This window comes from Pongo abelii, chromosome 6 (genome assembly GCF_028885655.2).
Source record: "Pongo abelii isolate AG06213 chromosome 6, NHGRI_mPonAbe1-v2.0_pri, whole genome shotgun sequence".
NCBI lineage: Eukaryota > Metazoa > Chordata > Mammalia > Primates > Hominidae > Pongo > Pongo abelii.
Genome location: NC_071991.2, coordinates 114,705,585 through 114,724,777, shown reverse-complemented (window position 1 = coordinate 114,724,777; position 19,193 = coordinate 114,705,585). Strand labels below are relative to the sequence as shown.

Sequence of the window (19,193 nt, the reverse complement as noted above, 5' to 3'; positions counted from 1 at the left end):
TCCGGCCTGTGTGACAGAGTAAGATCTTGTCTCAAAAAATAAATAAAGTAAAATAAAATTAAACAAAATACAAAACATGAGTAGCAACATTAGGCAAAGAGCAAAATGACCTGTTTTCTAGCCCTGTCTCCATTACTGGATTAACAGCTTTGAGGAAGTCTTTTCTGGCCCTAACTTGTCCATCTATAAAAATGGGTATAATAATATCTTCCTTTAACAGTTGTAAAAATTTGAAGTAATTTAATATAAAGGGCTGGCCCATAATATACACTCAAACATTGGTAACTCTCATAATTTTGTAATGAGATATTTATCAATGATCTATATATGACATTCATTTCCATTTATCCTTGAATAGAATGTTTACCTGATGTGATAATAGGCCCCATTCTACCATTACAAAAAAAAAAGCAGATTTTTAAGGCCTGATCACATAGCTTTTATTAGCATGTCATCATAAGGAATGTACAAGAGATGATGTACAGAAAAAGCACTGGACTTAGAATCAGAAGCTCAAGTCCCAGGTTTGCATGATGTAGTGTTGTTGAAGTTGGTATGTATGCAGCCATGTGATTTTAAACTAAAGGCTAGGATTCTTAAGGGTGAGGTCAAGGTAGACATGATGTTCCCAGACAAGATCTTGCCTTCTTTCACCTTCCAAGCACGACGACACTAGAGATGACCAATTAATTTTATTTTACAATGCTAAATTGTACTATGATATTTTTATTCATCTTATTACCTTATAAACGAATTGAGAGAGGATATACAAGTTCTTTACCTTGTCTTTTCTGAGAAAATGTATCTTGCTTTTAGGATGACTAATCGTTTATTTGAAATTTCCACTAGAATATGTTTCGGCAGTAAAAACAAACAAGAATATCTTTAAATCCCCACACTTGTTGCTAATTGAATAACATACTACTGAATGAAAAATACCTAGATACATAAATATTTTAATAATCAACACCACAGTAACCTTCTCAATAAGTCAATATCAGGATACTGTAAGAAGGTAGATTGATGAAACCTGCCTTCAAGCACTTCTGTGCTTGAATTCACTTGCTCACATTTATTTGCAGTCTGGACTAAACTAGACTGAAAGTGTAAGCTTTTGTAGTTCATAAATACATTTATTAGATGCTATGTGATTTACCCTAGCATTTACTATCCACACCCCTCCTCATAAAAAAAGACCTACCAATAATATCATTGCACATAAATCTCTATGATTTTGTGATGTTATTTTCTTAAGACATACACTCATGAATGGGATGGCTAGGTCAAAAGTATGCATTTTCTTGATTTTTAAAAGATATTGTCAGGTTCCTTTACAAAACAACCAAAAGAATTATATTTATATTAGCAAGTTTTGAAAGTTCCCTTTTCCCCATAATCACCACCACCAATAGATATTAATATAATCACACCTCAATTTTTGCTAATTTGCCATTTTAATTTGTATTTTCCTTAATACCTATGAAATTGTAAATACTGGCCATCTGAATTGCTCTCCTGTGAAATGCCTATTTTTATTGAAGTCTGTGTTATACATTCATTTTTATTTGTATGTAATAGATATTTAAAACCTTTTTTGCTGCATATGTTAAAAAACGTTTTTTCTTTTCTCTTTTTCTTTTACACTATCCATAGACCATCTATCATGTGCACAGTTAACATTTCATGACATCATTGTATCTGTTTGAAATTGGAATTCCTGTATTTGTTTGCTATCTTTTTTTCTTCTAGTATTTCAAGTGACAAATTCCTATATTTGTTGAAAAGTACTACTCAACCTTCAGGTTACACATTGAGTATCCTATATTTCTTTTCAAATACTATTGCTCATTTTTAATTAAAAAATTTAATCAGGATACAATTTATGGTTATATTTGGTATGAGACATGAATCTAACCTCATTTTCTTTTACTTGGATAGCAAGCATGATTTGTTAAATTAATATTTTTTATACTGAATTCATTTAGCATCTATCATATATCATATTCTAGTATTTCCTAAGATCCATTTCTGGCTTTTCTGTTTGGTTCCTCTGATCCATTTTTTTATTCCTATATTAACATTGTGCCAGGTTTTTTGGCACTTCCTTTTTTTTTAATAGCTCTAATGTCTAACAAAGCATAAATCTTATTCATAAATTTCTTGACCCTCTTTGGTCATTTAGTCTTTCATATAATAACAAATATTAACAATACTAATAACATAAATAAGAAGAAGAATAGCTAATGGATATTTAGTGCTTACTATATGTCAGGCACTGTTTTAAGCATATCTATAAGAAAAGATGAATGTCATCCCAAAGATAACATAGCTAATAGATGATAGAGCCAGGATTCCAACAAAGGCAATTTGTCTACAAAGCATGCACTCTTAACTATTCTTTATTTTTTCTTCTTATATGAAATTTAAGTTCCAATTAACAAAATTTCAAAACCAACTTCATTGGGATGTATTTATAATTTTATTAAGTGTGCAGATATTTGGATAGGGCTCACTTTTTAAGATGCAAAATTTTATTAAAAATTATGATCTTTCTATTCATCCAGGTCTTATTTTCTATACTTCAATAACGGTTTATTCAATTGAATTTTCCCCATATGTCTTATAAATTTCTTAGTAGATTTATGTCTAAATATTTTATGGTTTGCTACTATTATGAATCAAATAGTTATTAGTTTTCCATTTTAATTCCTAAAGGGCTATTGCAAGTAGAAAAAAAGCTACATTTCCTGTATTTGTCTCTTATCCAGCCATCTTATCATATAGCTAACATCTTTAGTCAGACATTTTCAATAGCAACCTTGTTGAAGTATGACTTTGAAAGAAGAAGCAAAGCAATTGTTAAAAAAAAAAAAGTTTGACTGAGAGAAGAGTTATAGTAGAAGGGTTTAACATATATCTTAAATTTTTAACAGAAATTTAGATATCTTCATTAGTGGAACTTAAATATTTGGCTATTTGGTTGTGTTAAATTTAGCTGAAAAGAGAGATTTTCAGAATTACTTCAAAAAGATCTAAACTGACAGGAAACTGAAGATGTTTCAAGCATTAGACAAGATTTTACCCTTAGAAATGCTCACCTCAATAATACTTAATGGCCTATAAAATGTGAGTTTCATTTACAAATATAGTACATCTAACCAGAATTTACTACAGCTGCTATCCAAAATACCAATTACAACTGACCCTTGGACAACGTGAGGGTTGGGGTGCTGACTCCCCATGCAGTTGAACATCCACAGATAACTTGTAACTACCAAAAACTTAACTAGCAACAGTCTACTGTTGACCAGAAGCCTTACCGATAACATAAACAGTCAATTAGCACCTATTTGGTACGTTATACGTATTATATACTATATTATTACAATAAGGCAAGCTAGAGAAGAGAAAATGTTTTTAAGAAAACCATGGGGAAAAAGAAATGTATGTATTATTCATTAAGTGGAGGTGAATTTTCATAAAGGTCTTCGTCCTCATAGTTTTCATGTTGAGTCAGCTGAGGAGGAAGAGCAAGGGGAGGAGTCGGCCTTGCTGCCTTAGGGGTGGCAGAAATGGAAAAAAATATATATATGTGTAGGTGCACCTGCATAGTTCAAACCCGTGTTGTTCAAAGGTCAACTGTACAATAACTTGGCTACATACACATATACATTTGAATAGACATACATATATGTACATGTATATACACACATATGCAAGTGTATATATGTATATGTGCATGCATATGTCCTATATAGCCATATATATGTACATGTGAATATATTCATAGAGCTTGATTCCTATCATTCACTATTATGGTGCTAAGATAGACTTGGTATCCTGCATAAGTAAAAGGGGATGATTATTTTCTTTCTGAACTAGGTTACTACTTTTTATCAAAAAAGTAAAACACATGTGGAAGATATGGAATTCATAAGAATTTATTTGCCCCACTTTCCAAAGATTTATCATCTTCAATCCTGTTACATAATAACAATGGTTATGTATTATGTTATGTAACATGTTCAACTACATGGGGAATCAGCACCCCTAACCCCCACATTGTCCAAGGGTCAATTGTATTGGTATTTTGCATAGCAGCTGTGGTAAATTCTTGTTAGATATACTATATTTGCAAATGAAAGTCACATTTTATAGGCCATTAAATAATACTGAGGAAAGCATTGCTAAAGGTAATAACAATGGTTATGTTATGTAACAGGATTGAAGATGATAAATCAAGAATGCTTATCATATATCCCATGACTGCAAAATTCAGGAAAGCCTTTTTTTTCCTCAGTTAATAAAGAATATCTTGGTCAAAGAATAACTGTAAAACAGTAGACTGTGTGATCCACTTTAAACAATTCAAGTTGTTCATCATTCAAGCTGATCATGTCACGCTTCTGCTTAAAACAACACAAAACAAAAAATATTGGATCCATGTGAACTTCAGAATAAAGTCCAAACTTTAAAAAATGGCATAAAAAGACATTTCCTAGCTTATTTCTTCAGCCTCACCTCCCAGCAATCCTCTATATCCACCTTACCCTTCAGCCACATTGAAGTTTTATAGTTCTCCAAACTCACCATGCCTTCCATCACTTTGTGTTTTCACATTTCCTGTTCCCTTTGTCTAAAATGCCTGTCCTCTACTTCATCTTGCAAACTCTTTCAAGATCAATAAAAATTTAATTTCCTCTGTAAAGTCTCCAATGACTTCTCTGACAGTCATGCCTTTCTGTTCTCGTGTCATCCATTTTCTTTTTATTTATTTATTTATGTATTTATTTATTATTATTATACTTTAGGTTTTAGGGTACAAGTGCGCAATGTGCAGGTTAGTTACATATGTATACATGTGCCATGCTGGTGCGCTGCACCCACTAACTCATCATCTAGCATTAGGTATATCTCCCAATGCTATCCCTCCCCCATCCCCCCACCCCACAACAGTCCCCAGAGTGTGATGTTCCCCTTCCTGTGTCCATGTGTTCTCATTGTTCAATTCCCACCTATGAGTGAGAATATGCAGTGTTTGGTTTTTTGTCCTTGTGATAGTTTACTGAGAATGATGATTTCCAATTTCATTCATGTCCCTACAAAGGACATGAACTCATCATTTTTTATGGCTGCATAGTATTCCATGGTATATACGTGCCACATTTTCTTAATCCAGTCTATCATTGTTGGACATTTGGGTTGGTTCCAAGTCTTTGCTACTGTGAATAATGCCGCAATAAACATACGTGTGCATGTGTCTTTATAGCAGCATGATTTATAGTCCTTCGCGTATATGCCCAGTAATGGGATGGCTGGGTCAAATGGAATTTCTAGTTCTAGATCCCTGAGGAATCGCCACACTGACTTCCACAATGGTTGAAATAGTTTACATTCCCACCAACAGTGTAAAAGTGTTCCTATTTCTCCACATCCTCTCCAGCACCTGTTGTTTCCTGACTTTTGAATGATTGCCAGTCTAACTGGTGTGAGATGGTATCTCATTGTGGTTTTGATTTGCATTTCTCTGATGGCCAGTGATGGTGAGCATTTTTTCATGTGTTTTTTGGCTGCATAAACGTCTTCTTTTGAGAAGTGTCTGTTCATGTCCTTCGCCCACTTTTTGATGGGGTTGTTTGTTCTTTTCTTGTAAATTTGTTGGAGTTCATTGTAGATTCTGGATATTAGCCCTTTGTCAGATGAGTAGGTTGCGAAAATTTTCTCCCATTTTGTAGGTTGCCTGTTCACTCTGATGGTAGTTTCTTTTGCTGTGCAGAAGCTCTTTAGTTTAATTAGATCCCATTTGTCAATTCTGGCTTTTGTTGCCATTGCTTTTGGTGTTTTAGACATGAAGTCCTTGCCCATGCCTATGTCCTGAATGGTTCAAACCAAAGGCAAAGAAGTTGAAAACTTTGAAAAAATTTTAGATGAATGTATAACTAGAATAACCAATACAGGGAAGTGCTTAAAGGAGCTGATGGAACTGAAAACCAAGGCTTGAGAACTACGTGAAGAATGCAGAAGCCTCAGGAGCCGATGCGATCAACTGGAAGAAAAGGTATCAGCGATGGAAGATGAAATGAAGTGAGAAGGGAAGTTTAGAGAAAAAAGAATAAAAAGAAACGAGCAAAGCCTCCAAGAAATATGGGACTATATGAAAAGACCAAATCTACGTCTGATTGGTGTACCTGAAAGTGACGGGGAGAATGGAAACAAGTTGGAAAACACCCTGCAGGATATTATCCAGGAGAACTTCCCCAATCTAGTAAGGCAGGCCAACATTCAGATTCAGGAAATACAGAGAACACCACAAAGATACTCCTCGAGAAGAGCAACTCCAAGACACATAATTGGCAGATTCACCAAAGTTGACATGAAGGAAAAAATGTTAAGGGCAGCCAGAGAGAAAGGTCAGGTTACCCTCAAAGGGAAGCCCATCAGACTAACAGCGGATCTCTGGGCAGAAACTCTACAAGTCAGAAGAGAGTGGGGGCCAATATTCAACATTCTTAAAGAAAATAATTTTCAACGCAGAATTTCATATCCAGCCAAACTAAGCTTCATAAGTGAAGGAGAAATAAAACACTTTACAGACAAGCAAATGCTGAGAGATTTTGTCACCACCAGGCCAGCCCTAAAAGAGCTCCTGAAGGAAGCGCTAAACATGGAAAGGAACAACCGGTGTCATCCATTTTCTTATCTGTTCACATATCTCTACCTTCGAAGACTGTGAGCTTCTCAAAGGCAAGGGGAGGAGAGTGATTTGCTCTATGCTTTGGGAGCCAGGGCAGGCTTAATTATTGCAGGCAATATGTTCCAAGCAGTGAGTGAAGTACTGTAGATAACGGAGACAATTAAGGTATAGCCTCTGATTTCAAGAGCTTACAATCTAGTGAGGGTATAGAGGACAACTTAATGAAAGAGCTGGCTTCTGAGCTGCACTTTTGCTTCATGCATAGGAGATCTGTTGTATCTTCCTCTGCCCAGTCTTACTGATCCTAGCCCTCACTTGTCTTTATGGCCAGCTTGAGACACTATGATGCCTCACCAGAGGAAATTCTCTAATCCTAAGTAATAAAAAAAGTTAAATAATAAAGTTATTGTTATTTCAAAAGTAGATACTGATGTGAGATTAAACAAGTAGATGATAGAATAAATACAGTTGTGCCTTGGCATCCATGGGGAATTGGTTCCAGGACTGTCTGTGAATACCAAAATCCATGAATGCTCAAGACCCTTATATAAATGGGGTAGTATTTGCATGTAACATATGCACATCTTCCTGTATACTTTAAATCATCTCTAGATTACTTATAATACCTAATACAATGTAAATGCTACATAAATAGTTGTTATACTATATTGTTTAGGGAATAATGACAAGCAAAATGTATGTACATGTTCAATTCTGATGCTTTTCTAAATATTTTCTATCTGTGGTTGATTGAATCCATGGATTCGAAACTCACAGATACAAAGGGCCAACTCTTCCATAAAGAAACACATGCATAGATCGGAACCTAGAAAAAAGATGTCAGAATGACAATAGGGGAAGGAGGGACTACTCAAAAAATTATCTTGGGACAAATGGCTTTCCATATGGAAAACAATAAAATTAGATTCTTAACTTACACAATATACAAAAATTAATTCTAATGATTGCAACTTTCGAACTTTTGGCAATATAGCATAATATATTTATGAATTCTGTTAGAAAAGATAAGTTAAAGAGAAGACACAAAAATATAAACCATAAAGAAAAATATGGATAAAAGTGACTACATAAAAATTTTAAAACTCTGTACAACAAAAGATCCCACTCTAGAGAATAGTAATGCAATGTATAGAACTGTGTTAGTCCAAGACCTGCAGGTTGCAAATAGCAAAATGGTATTAAATGTGCAAGGATTTATTAGGGGAAATATTTGTATAAAAGGAAATAAGGAGGGAGGCTGAGGAGGCTATGAGACCTCAATGTAAATTCAATCCCCTAGTAAAGGAAAGAAGGGTAGAAGGCTGGATGGAAGATGTTAGAACACTGAGCAGTCTAAGGAAGGTTTGGCGAAGTCATTTATGAGCCAAAAATCAGCCACTAAAGAAGTCTCATATCTCCCAAATACACATCTGCTTTAGTATCCCAGCTGTACTCATTCATTCACGTGCAAGGAGAAATCTTGAGACAAACTCAGTGAAGGATTTTAATACACAGCATCTGGGGCTCTCATTCAATCACATTCCGTCTAGCAAGGCCTCTGTAAGGCACATCTCATGGCCACCACAATAACTTACCAAAAAGATAATTGGCAAAGGATATGAAATCAGAATGATTAACAAATATGAAAACATATAGCATCTTACAAGTAATTGGGGAATTGCAAATTAGAACTAGAGATACAACAATAGAGATTCTGATTTACAAATCATAATGGCCAAGAATTAATATGTCTGTTAATAACAAGAACTTTCAAAGATTTGAGGAAATGGGAACTTTCATAAGTGGCTGGTGGTACTATAAATTGTATGGCTATTTCAAAGTGCAAATTGGCAGTATCTAGTGAAATTTAAAGTGTGTGTATGTATCCTGTGACCACACAATTCACCTATAGATATATATGACAGAAAAGTCTCTTGAATATGTGCAAAAGAGAAAAATTCAGAAAGATTTTCACTGCAGTATTGAGTAAAATCCTGGAAGAATCTAAATGTCCATCAGGAACAGAAGGTATAAATAAAATGTGACATGTTATGGGTACAAAACAACAATGAAAAAAGAATGAAATAGAATTCTACATACCAGCAGCATAGCTAGATCTCAAAAAGATAACCGTAGCCAAGAAGGCAAATTAAAGAAGGATGTGCAACAAATTATACAATTTATGTAAATTTTAAAGCCACACACAAAAAAAGCTACTAAATATTGTTCATAGATAACTATATGTATATATGGGTGTAAATTTATGTAAATGGATTGGAAAAGTACATATCAAATTCATAATAGCGATTGTCTAAAGCTGGGGGTTTTGTGAAAGAATGATGGTAAGAAGAATGGGGTAAAAAGTCCTACTTAGAATTTGTCTTGGCCCCTATCAAGGCAGTTAAGAAAACAGGAATGTTGTCATATGAAAGTTTTCTGTCTATAATAGACACTAGAAATACAGATTACCTTTAAAAGTATGAAAATAAAAGATTCCCACATCTGAGAAGATTTGATGTTCTGAGCTAATGTACTTGGCCTCCTTTTCTGAACTGAAACATTTATATAAAGAGAAATGTGTACATTTGGATAACTTTAATAATAAGTGTTTCAGAGGTCATAATATGAAGCTGCTGAATCTGGAATAAAGTAAAATAGTGGCGGTAGGATGAGGAGAATTGTAATTAAGTTCATTATTTTAAAACAAAATACATTAATAATACCAATATCCTGCTATTAATGTCCGTACCTGTTCTGATTACCTAATTTATTGTTCATTTGTAACCACGTTATTAGTGTTTGGCTTTCTCTATTCGATTTAACATAAAATACTTCATTTTGTACGCACTGTTAAACATTTATCTTTGCTGATTACTAAGAGCGCTCAATCTGGTAATATATTTATCTTAAGGGTGTTGGTTTTCCAGCCTTCACAGCAGATCTTCCCTTCCGTGAAAGTATAATCTGAAAAAAATTAATTCCACTTGGTGCTATCATAATTTTTTTAAAAAGCAGTATGAGAGCCTGTGCTGCTTAGAGAAGCCTTACACACAGGGACAAATTCTACTTCTCTTTGTTCACACTACAACTTCCTTTGAGTTCTCTTGGAGTTATCCACAAAAATTATTGTGGGAAATCATTCATTGGAATTAAGGTACTGGGTATGAATTGACCTGTTACATAAAAATTACTGAGATTTAAAAACAATGAAAGCCTTAGTCTTAAATCAAATATAGAGTTTTAATATTGTGTTCAATTAATTTTCTTGTTGAAAGGTCCCTGAAAAACCTTTCTTTCAAAGCATCCTCCACTGCCATTTCAATGTTTAATAATTTTCTCAGCATGGTTTAATCTACAGATAAAGAGTCAAATTATTTGGATCATTAGTTCTTAATATGTGGTTCTTGGACCAATTTCAGAATCACCTGGGGAGCTTATTTAAAAATGCCTCACCTACTCTTACTCAGGAGAATTTGGACAGGGTAATCTATCTGCATTTTGACCTGTGATTACTATGTGTACTAATGTTTGAGCTACTCATCTAGATACTTGTTTTTTGGCTGATTTCCTTTACAACAAGCTGGTCAGAAAGGCAAATGTCAGCTTCAAAGGATTCTGTGCATACAACACATTAGGTCTGCTTGAGATTGTAAAGCACTTGAGAATACTTAGATAAAGAGTACTAGAGAGGGTCAAAGTAATATAATAAGTGTGCAATAAAGATTAACTTACTTTATTATTAAGGAGTGCATAACAACATATCCAATGTGATATATGCACTTTTCACATAAATGTTTATAATTTTATTTTTTTAAGTGCTTACATTATTCAACTGGACCAAACAAACCAGAAGTTGTCAAGGAGTAATTGCTAATATAAAGCTTATTAACTCTGATTTGCACATACAACAGGGCAATGATATAGGGTGTTGCTATATTGACAGAGAGAGAGAGAGAGAGAGAAAGGGTGGAGTGTTACATTTAATGGTCCTGTGTAATTTTGCAATATTTACTGAGTACATTTGAGCTTCCTGTGACTTTGTAGATAGGAAAATACCATAAACTCTTTTTTAATGGCTGGCTTATTACTCTTTATAATAACCTTGACAATATAGATGCTTGTGGTAAGGGAGGAGGGTAAGAAGCTTGGTTGGGTAAAGGAAACATGAACTTTAGAGGTAATGCCATTCAATAAAGCATGTCATTAACACTAGATCATTGGGTGGTTAGTGTCATTATTATTAGTATTTAATAATTACTAAGCACTTGTGCTTTATGCACAAGGAAAATGGACAAGGGGGGAATAAGTGTGGTAGGAGCAGAGGGAACAGGTAGAAAGAACAGAGGAAGGGAACAGTAGAGTGTGTGAGAGAACGTGAGAGAGCCAAGAGAGTATTATAAAGAGAGAGAGAATGAAGTAACATTTTTGTGTACAGCTACTATACATGTGAATGTGTAGCTGAGTGTGTTACATGGCCCTGTATGATATATATCAACATAATTCAACTTCCACAGCAGAAAATAGATACTAAATAATTCAGAAATTAAAATTGGGGTTCTGTTTTTTTAGGAAAGATCATTTGTTGACCTAAGTCAAACATGATTACAAATAGCTGTATATAGAAATATTGGCTAAAGATTAATTACCACTAGAAAGCATGAGAACTAAGAATTTTCAATCAGTTTAAAAAATAAAAAGGGGCCAGGTGCGGTGACTTACACCTGTAATTCCAGCACTTTGGGAGGCCAAGCCAGGCAGATCACCTGAGGTCAGGAGTTCAAGACCAACTTGGCCAGCATGGCGAAACCCCATTTCTACTAAAAATACAAAAATTAGCCGGACCTGGTGGCAGGTGCCTGTAGTCCCAGCTACTCAGGAGGCTGAGGCAGGAGAATCGCTTGAACCCGGGAGGCAGAGGTTGGAGTGAGCCAAGATCATGCCACTGCACTCCAGCCTGGACAACAGAGCAAGACTCCATCTCAAAAAATAAAAAAAAATAATAAAATAATAAAAAAGGTTTTTCCTTCACTGATAGGAACTGACCAAATATATAGCAGAAAACTCAAATTTGAATGCGATTTTTACTAGACCCAACAAAAAGTACAAAAAGCACTAATATAATGGATTTTACAGATTTTGTCACTAATATCAAACACTTAATATTCAGTATTATATATAATATATGTATGAAACTGTAAGTATATATAACTCTGTTTAATATCTTTATGTCTCTTTAATATTTATTTCTGTATGTGTGCAGATCTGTATTTGCTTTTGAAAACTAATAACTCAAGCATTTTTAAAAGAATGGCTATAGAATGCAGTGATTTATGGTGTTTGGGGTAGGTTCGGAAGTAATATTGGAAAAGATACCTGAAACAAACAAATTATTTTATTTTTCTTATTCTGGCTGTACCTTAAACACATCTAGCTATAGATTTCTGGATTCCAGATTTGAGAATCTCTCAAATGGCCCTGAAAAAGTCTGGTTTCTGAAAGCTTTTTAGATGATTTTGATTCAACTGGTGTAAGAATTGGCATTTAGCAGCTGCTAATTCCTTAACTATCTCCTCTAAGTCTGACCACTTAGAAATGCCCAAATGCTGCCTAAAATGCTAGAATAAATCCAGTCCATGAAAAAAACTCTTTTCTCAGTACTTCATTGCTATATTATTGTGCTATCTTGAAATCTGTTCCTGCTCTGGATTTCCTAACATGTTTTCCAGCTCCCTAGTAAATAAGTCTTCTGCTTTGTAATTTAGATCTTAGGAGCTGGCCTTCATACTTACCTACCCATTACTTCTGAAGTTCCTACCAGATCCTTATTCTGTCAAGAGCTGGCTTTGTAACACAAGCTTCTCATCTTCCCCTTTGCTGACTGTCCACCACCTGGACTTCCATAGTTTAAATTTGATATTATGAGGCATGAAGAGATTATTTCCCAAGGGGAGAGGAAAAAGAAGATAATTTGGGAGAAGATCTGGAAAAAAATTTCCTGACTTATTTAAATTTCAAGTGTGTTAGAATAGGTGGTTTTCCCAAACATACACTTACTTAGGATTATGGTAGCTTGAAAGCATCATTTACACAAAAATAAATATCCTGCAAATATTTTTCAAAATTATGTCATAGAATTCTCAATATCATTAGTTCACTAATCTTTGGTATCATAATCTCCTTTACAAATAGAAAATTTATAGTCTTGATAGTTTAATAATTCTGCTACCCCATAATTAAATTAACTAGTATGATAATTAAGTTAAATTAACTTAATTAAAGTAACTTAACATAATTAAATTATGTTAACTTTATTATTAAATTAAATTTAATAATAATAACTTTATTATTAAATTAAATTAAATAATAATAACTTTATTATTATTAAATTTAATAATAATAACTTTATTATTAAATTTAATTAAGTTATTAAATTAGCTTAATTAAATTAACTTAACATGATTAAATTAACTTAAAGTCATTGGTGTTCAAAGAACAAATCATTAGTGTCTGAGATAGAATTTCTTTTCTAATACGAACACTAATAGGGCAATACAATCCAAATTGTATTGGATTGTATTGCTGGTCCCACCAATTATGAGACATGTGATCTTAAGTCTCTTAAACATTCCCCCTTTTTACTTTAAAATGTGAATAACAATATTTCATAAACTTCTAACCACAACATTTTCATTATCCCCTTCCAGTTTGCATATTGACAACAGATGAAAATTCCTAAAATATTGTTTGGGCTATAGCACTTCCCCATAAAGAAGAGCCACTGCAGAAGACACAATTCCTTTCCTTCCAGGCCCTTTCCTGTGCTACAAAGGCTAGAACACTAAGCGCTACGCTTCCCAAACTCTTCTATAGCTGGAGTGCTGTAAAATAATTGGATTTCGCTGGTTACATGGCACATGAAAGTTAGTGGAGGACCTTCTGTCTTTCTGCCTCTTTTTTTGTTTTTCAAGTTTTTTTTTTTGTCTGTTTTGTTTTTTTGAAGTGAGGAGATGGACACCTTCACCTTCATAAGGTAAATGGCTCTATAGTAATAATACGATGAGTACTATACTGGAAACACAAACAAAGAGAAATGGCAGCATGGATGAAGGAGTGGCTTATGACACCAGGAGAGGAGAGAATGAAGAGGTCCATGAAAGCACTTTCCCTGGCACTCTATACATCACCCTAATTTTTTATTGTTAATGCTGAAACATCATATTATTGACTTTTTAACCTATTTATAATCTGTCTTCTCAAAGTAGAATGTAAGTTACACGACAGTACAAACTGGCTTGCTTATCACTGTGTCCTCCGTTTGTAGAATGATGCTTGCCACACAGCAGTAGCTCAATTAAGTATTTTTGAATGAATGACTAAATATGAATTCACTCAACTTCCCATTACATCCTACCTCATGTTTGCATCCACGCACATTACCTGTATTCATCCTGCTCCAGAAAAGGGTCCCCACTACCTGTTTGAGTCTTATCCTCCAAACATGTTCTATGGTTTCTGTCTCCTTTTTCTATAAGTCACCCCTTTTCTCTTCTGTACTGAAATTTCAAATGCTCCCTTTCCTCAGGCTCCCTCATACTGTTATTTAGTCATGCCCATTGTTGTTTTAATTTACTTTTCTTTCATTATATATCAGATTGAGCACATTTGTATATTTTGAATGCTTTGAATATTTTTAATTCATTTTCTTCTTATATGCTTTGTCTATTTTTGATTATCGGGTTATCATCTCTTTATTATTGATTTGCATAAGTTTTTGTAAGATTAAGGACCTTGATCCAATGGGTACTTAGGAATCTTACTTGGCCTCTCCAAAGCGGATACCATTATTGAGCATTGCGTATCATTTAAAATGTTCTCTCTTCTTCCCTTCCATGATGCAATACTCTCTTGAAAGTTTTCCCTCCTGGCTCTTAGTCTCCTCCTTGGTGTCCTTCACAGCCCCTCTTTTCTCTGCATACCTCCTAAGTATTGAAATTCCTTGGAAATCTGTCCTCAGTCCAGTCTTCTTATACTACACTCACCGTTGGTGATACCATCCACTCCTGTGACTTTATTTACAACCCATATACTGAAGATTACCTGATGTCTGTTTCCAGCCCAAACATCTCTTCTAAGCTCTAGATCCAGACAGATTCCCTTGGAAGTTCCCTGGTCACCTCAGCATTTCCAAAAGGGGACACATTATTTTCACCCTATCAACCTGCCTCAGCAGATAGTACTACTATCCACCCAACTGACCAAGATGGAAACTTGGCATGGGGAGGAGAGACGAATGGAAAGATGTTGGTCAAAGAGTACAAAGTTTTAGTTAGGCAGGATGAATAAGTCCTGGAGCTCTATTGTACAATGTGGCCACTATAGTTGGTAACAAATGTATTCTATACTTGAAAATTGCTAAGAGAGTAGATCCTGATGTTCTCACTGCACACACACAAAATATTAATTATGTGAGTGATGGATATGTTAATCAGCTTGACTATGGTAGTCATTTCACGATGTATACATAAATCAAAACATCATGTTGTAAATGACATATACCTACAATTGTTGTCCATTATACCTTAATAAGGCTGAAAAAATATTTAAAAATAAATAAGTTAAATTATTTTTAAAAATTGGCATCATCTTTGACATCTCCTTTTTTCCCCCTTCTATACCAAATAGTGACCAAGTCCATCCATTCAATCTTCTAATTATCCACTGGGAAGCAATTTACTCCTTCCTACCTGGCAAGTCATTATCATCCCTCACCTAAAGCCCTGCGACAGCCTCCTAAATGATCTCCCTGCCAACAACCTTGCCACTCCTCCAATACTCCATAGTTCATGTTGCAGTCAATGGCAATCTTTGTAAAATGCAAATCTGGTCATATCACCATTCTCAAATTTAATGCCCTTCAGTGAGTCCCATGGCCCCCAATGTAAAGTTCAGTCTTCCTACTGGAGCATATAAAGGTCTTGATATAACTGTCCTCTCCCAATTCAGATCTCACAATATACCCCTTTTTTTCCAGACTCCAACCTTACTGTAACACCTACAGCTTCCCCAAAGGGCAAAGTGCTCTCTTGGGTCCAGGCTCATTTCATTCTACATCCCAGCCACACAGAACTGACTATAATTCCCCAATGCAATGAATGTTCTCTCTTGGCATCAGGCCTCATACATTTTGTTCTCTTTCTGGAATGTTCTCCCTGTTGTTCACTCAGATGACTCCTGTTTATCCATCCTCTTTCAGCTTAAATGTCACTTCCTCCAGGGAAATCTTTCCTGACCTTCAAAGACCAGATTAAATGCTACTTCTCTAGACTTACATAAAAACCCTACATTAATCAATATCACCTAACTTACCAAACTGTACTGGTTTTCATCTTCTGTACTAGAATGAAAGCTCTTTGAGGACAGGGATTGTGTCTCTGTCATCAAATATGTTCCTAGAGTTTGGCCCAGTCCCTAGTTCAAAGTTTGCACTCATAAATATTTACCAAATGATATCTTTGCCCCCCAAATATCTGTAAATCATAAACAAATACGAACTCCTGTTATACTTGCAGGCAACATCCCTGGTACCAAACGCAGTGTGTCCATACTAGGAACTCAACAAATATTTATTGAAATCTATTTCTTTAATTTATAAAATCTAATTCAAAGATAACTAAACCTGGTAAATAAAAAGTAGGTATTAATGTCTTGATTCTGAAATATAATAATGGGAATACAATCTGCCATTTCAAGAGCTGTTTTGTCTAGAGAATACTTGTACTCAATTTTTAGAAATACCAACATTCTCTTCCTGAAAGGTCTTCATGAACATTTTTCTATGGCTGTAGAGTCAGAAGCCTAGTGACATGATCATCTGCAGATGTAAAGATTCAGCCAGAGATTTCTGAAGTTCCTTCTATGTCTAAGGTACCATTAAAAAATAAGTGTAAGATTTCTCTTGACCTCCTTAAATTAGACATCTGTTCAATATAGGAAACGCTAAGAGTGTAGAGTCGAGAATCTCAATTCTTCAAGAGGGTTGAAACATCAGGCATAGATATATGTGTCACGATACGGTATGGCTTTTACCTTTGGAAAACAATGATTTTTTACTTTGTGTTTTAATATGAAAACATGGCTTAAGTGTCTTAATTTTATTATCTATTCATAGGATGGTTTGCTCCTAGTCAACTATAATTACATTTGTATACTACTGTTCCATTGACTGGCCCAAATCTTACTGGGAGGGACAGATTTAGGGCTATTTTGGTTTTGGAGACATAAGAACTCTCATTTGTTAAGCTAATAATTTGTTCCAGAATTGTGATTAACTTCTAAAACCTAGCGTACACTTTTGGAATTCAGCACATTTTCACTTTGACTGCAAACTCTGGGTGAAGTTGTCACTAAATAAATGGAAAGTGAGGATTTAATGACCAGTTCACGAAAGGTGCTTAGCACAGTACTGATGGGTATGTTCTGTTCACAGATGTTAGCTAGTGTTTATTTTCAAGTTTCAGGGCTCAAATGAAATGAAATAGCAGTTTAGTTCACAAAATGCTGTGGCATACCTGTTTGGTTCTGGTTCAATAGTTTTATTTTTTTTAAAAAAGTTATTGCTTCATATTACAGTAAATAAGTGTCAGTGCTTTGAAGCTTAATTACCTATCAGGAGAAAATTACAGGTAGTTCAAGGTACAGTCATTTAGTGATGTTTATTCTTGTTTAAGGGACATAGTTCAATGTGTTTCAAATATATGTTTTATTTTATTTTTGAGACAGAGTCTCACTCTGTCACCCAGGCTAGAGTGCAGTGGCGCAATCTCAGCTCACAGCAACCTCCGCCTTCTGGGTTCCAGCTATTCTCATGCCTCAACCTCCCAGGTAGCTTGGACTACAGATGTGCACCACCACACCTGGCTAGTGTGTGTGTTTGTGTGTGTGTGTGTGTTTTAGTAGGCTGGTCTTGAACTCCTGGCCTCCTGTGATCCACCCACCTCGGCCTCCCAAAGTGCTACTATTACAGGCATGAGCCACCACTCCTGGCCTGAAATACCTGTTTCAGATGTCCATTATGTCTTGGCTACTGAATGCAAATGTTAATTCCTATGGTACATCTTTATTTTCAGTTCTCCCAACTGAACATTCATAAATTATCCTACAGTGGTGGATTGACCATTCAAAGGCTAAGTTTCAAGTTCTTACAGGTTAGATTTTACCAGATCTGGAAAGCAGGAGGTCAAATTCAAATTTAATCAGTCATGTGATATCTGCATGATAGAGTTTATTTTCCAGAATAGTCATTAACTCATTTATTTGCTTACTTCCCTCCCAAGCTTTTTCATACTTCTTGCCAATTTCCCTCCCAAGTATTTTTTTCTTTCAGTAAATTCTTGTCAGCTTCCCTCCCAATTTTTTTTCTTCTAGTGGCTTAAATATGAAAACTGCCAAGCAGAGTTTAGAAACTACATCCAGATTTTACCTTCTTCAACTTACACAGTAAATAAATTTTTATTATGATGTATATGTAATGGCTGTCATGACACTTACTTAATGAAGACCATTATGTGGTTCCAAAAGTATCACAACAACTTTGTGGAGACCAATTATATATCCTAAAGTTCTGACCTCCTTCTCACTCCCCCCACCCCAACCCTCCACCCCGCACCCCTTATAAAAGCCAATTACTTCTCCAAACTCAGGTACATTCACAAAACAGTGAGTTGCTGGGTGAAGACAGTCCAATTACTCACTACTCAAACACTGGGCTGCCTAGAATTCTCCTCCTGTCAGCCATGGGACTACGTGGTAGACTATGGTATTGTCAAGTGCAGGAGAAGTGGTAGTCTGGAAATTAAAAAGGCAAGAGAACAGTGTACTCTGTCCCCTTTTAATAACAAAATACAATTATAATCTCATAAGGGATAAGTAACTTAACTAGGGCTTAATTATGTTGATTTCTCCTTTTAAACTAGCAAAGTCTCCAGTGCTGTTTACAATAGCTACAAATATTTAGGAGATTCTAAATGTGGTTTGGACACAGGGGAAGAAAAATGGTAGGATAAGTTAATGGGCACAGGGATACTTAATAGTATTTTAAAATAAGTGTCACTTTGCCTAGAAATTCATTCTTCTATAATCTAGATTTAAAGTAGGATATGTAAAACAGGACATGGAGCTGTTTATGAAAGAGGAGGACTGAAGGTGAAGAATCTGAACCTGACTTCTCACTCATGGCTGTACATTACAAGTTTTCTATCAACACAGAACTATCTCCATGCCTTTCCCTGTGATAACGTCTTTAAGCTATCTCACTGAGTGAATAATTTGCAAAAACAAACTGAAATCAGAAAACTATGTGAAATATGTTGTGCATGCTTTCTCCTATCCAGACAAATTTACACTTACCTGCCTGCTCCTATGACACCAAGCATCATTACATACGCAAGTGCTATGCAGACATTAGAATTGAACAAAAACACAAAAATGAGGAAGATAATAT

The 19,193-nt window shown here is 35.0% G+C and overlaps 1 protein-coding gene across 1 annotated transcript in view; it reads right to left on the bottom strand.

Annotated features, from left to right (window-relative positions):
* Window positions 1-19,193, bottom strand: part of CFTR (CF transmembrane conductance regulator) — a 194,461-nt gene that overhangs the window by 87,491 nt on the left and 87,777 nt on the right.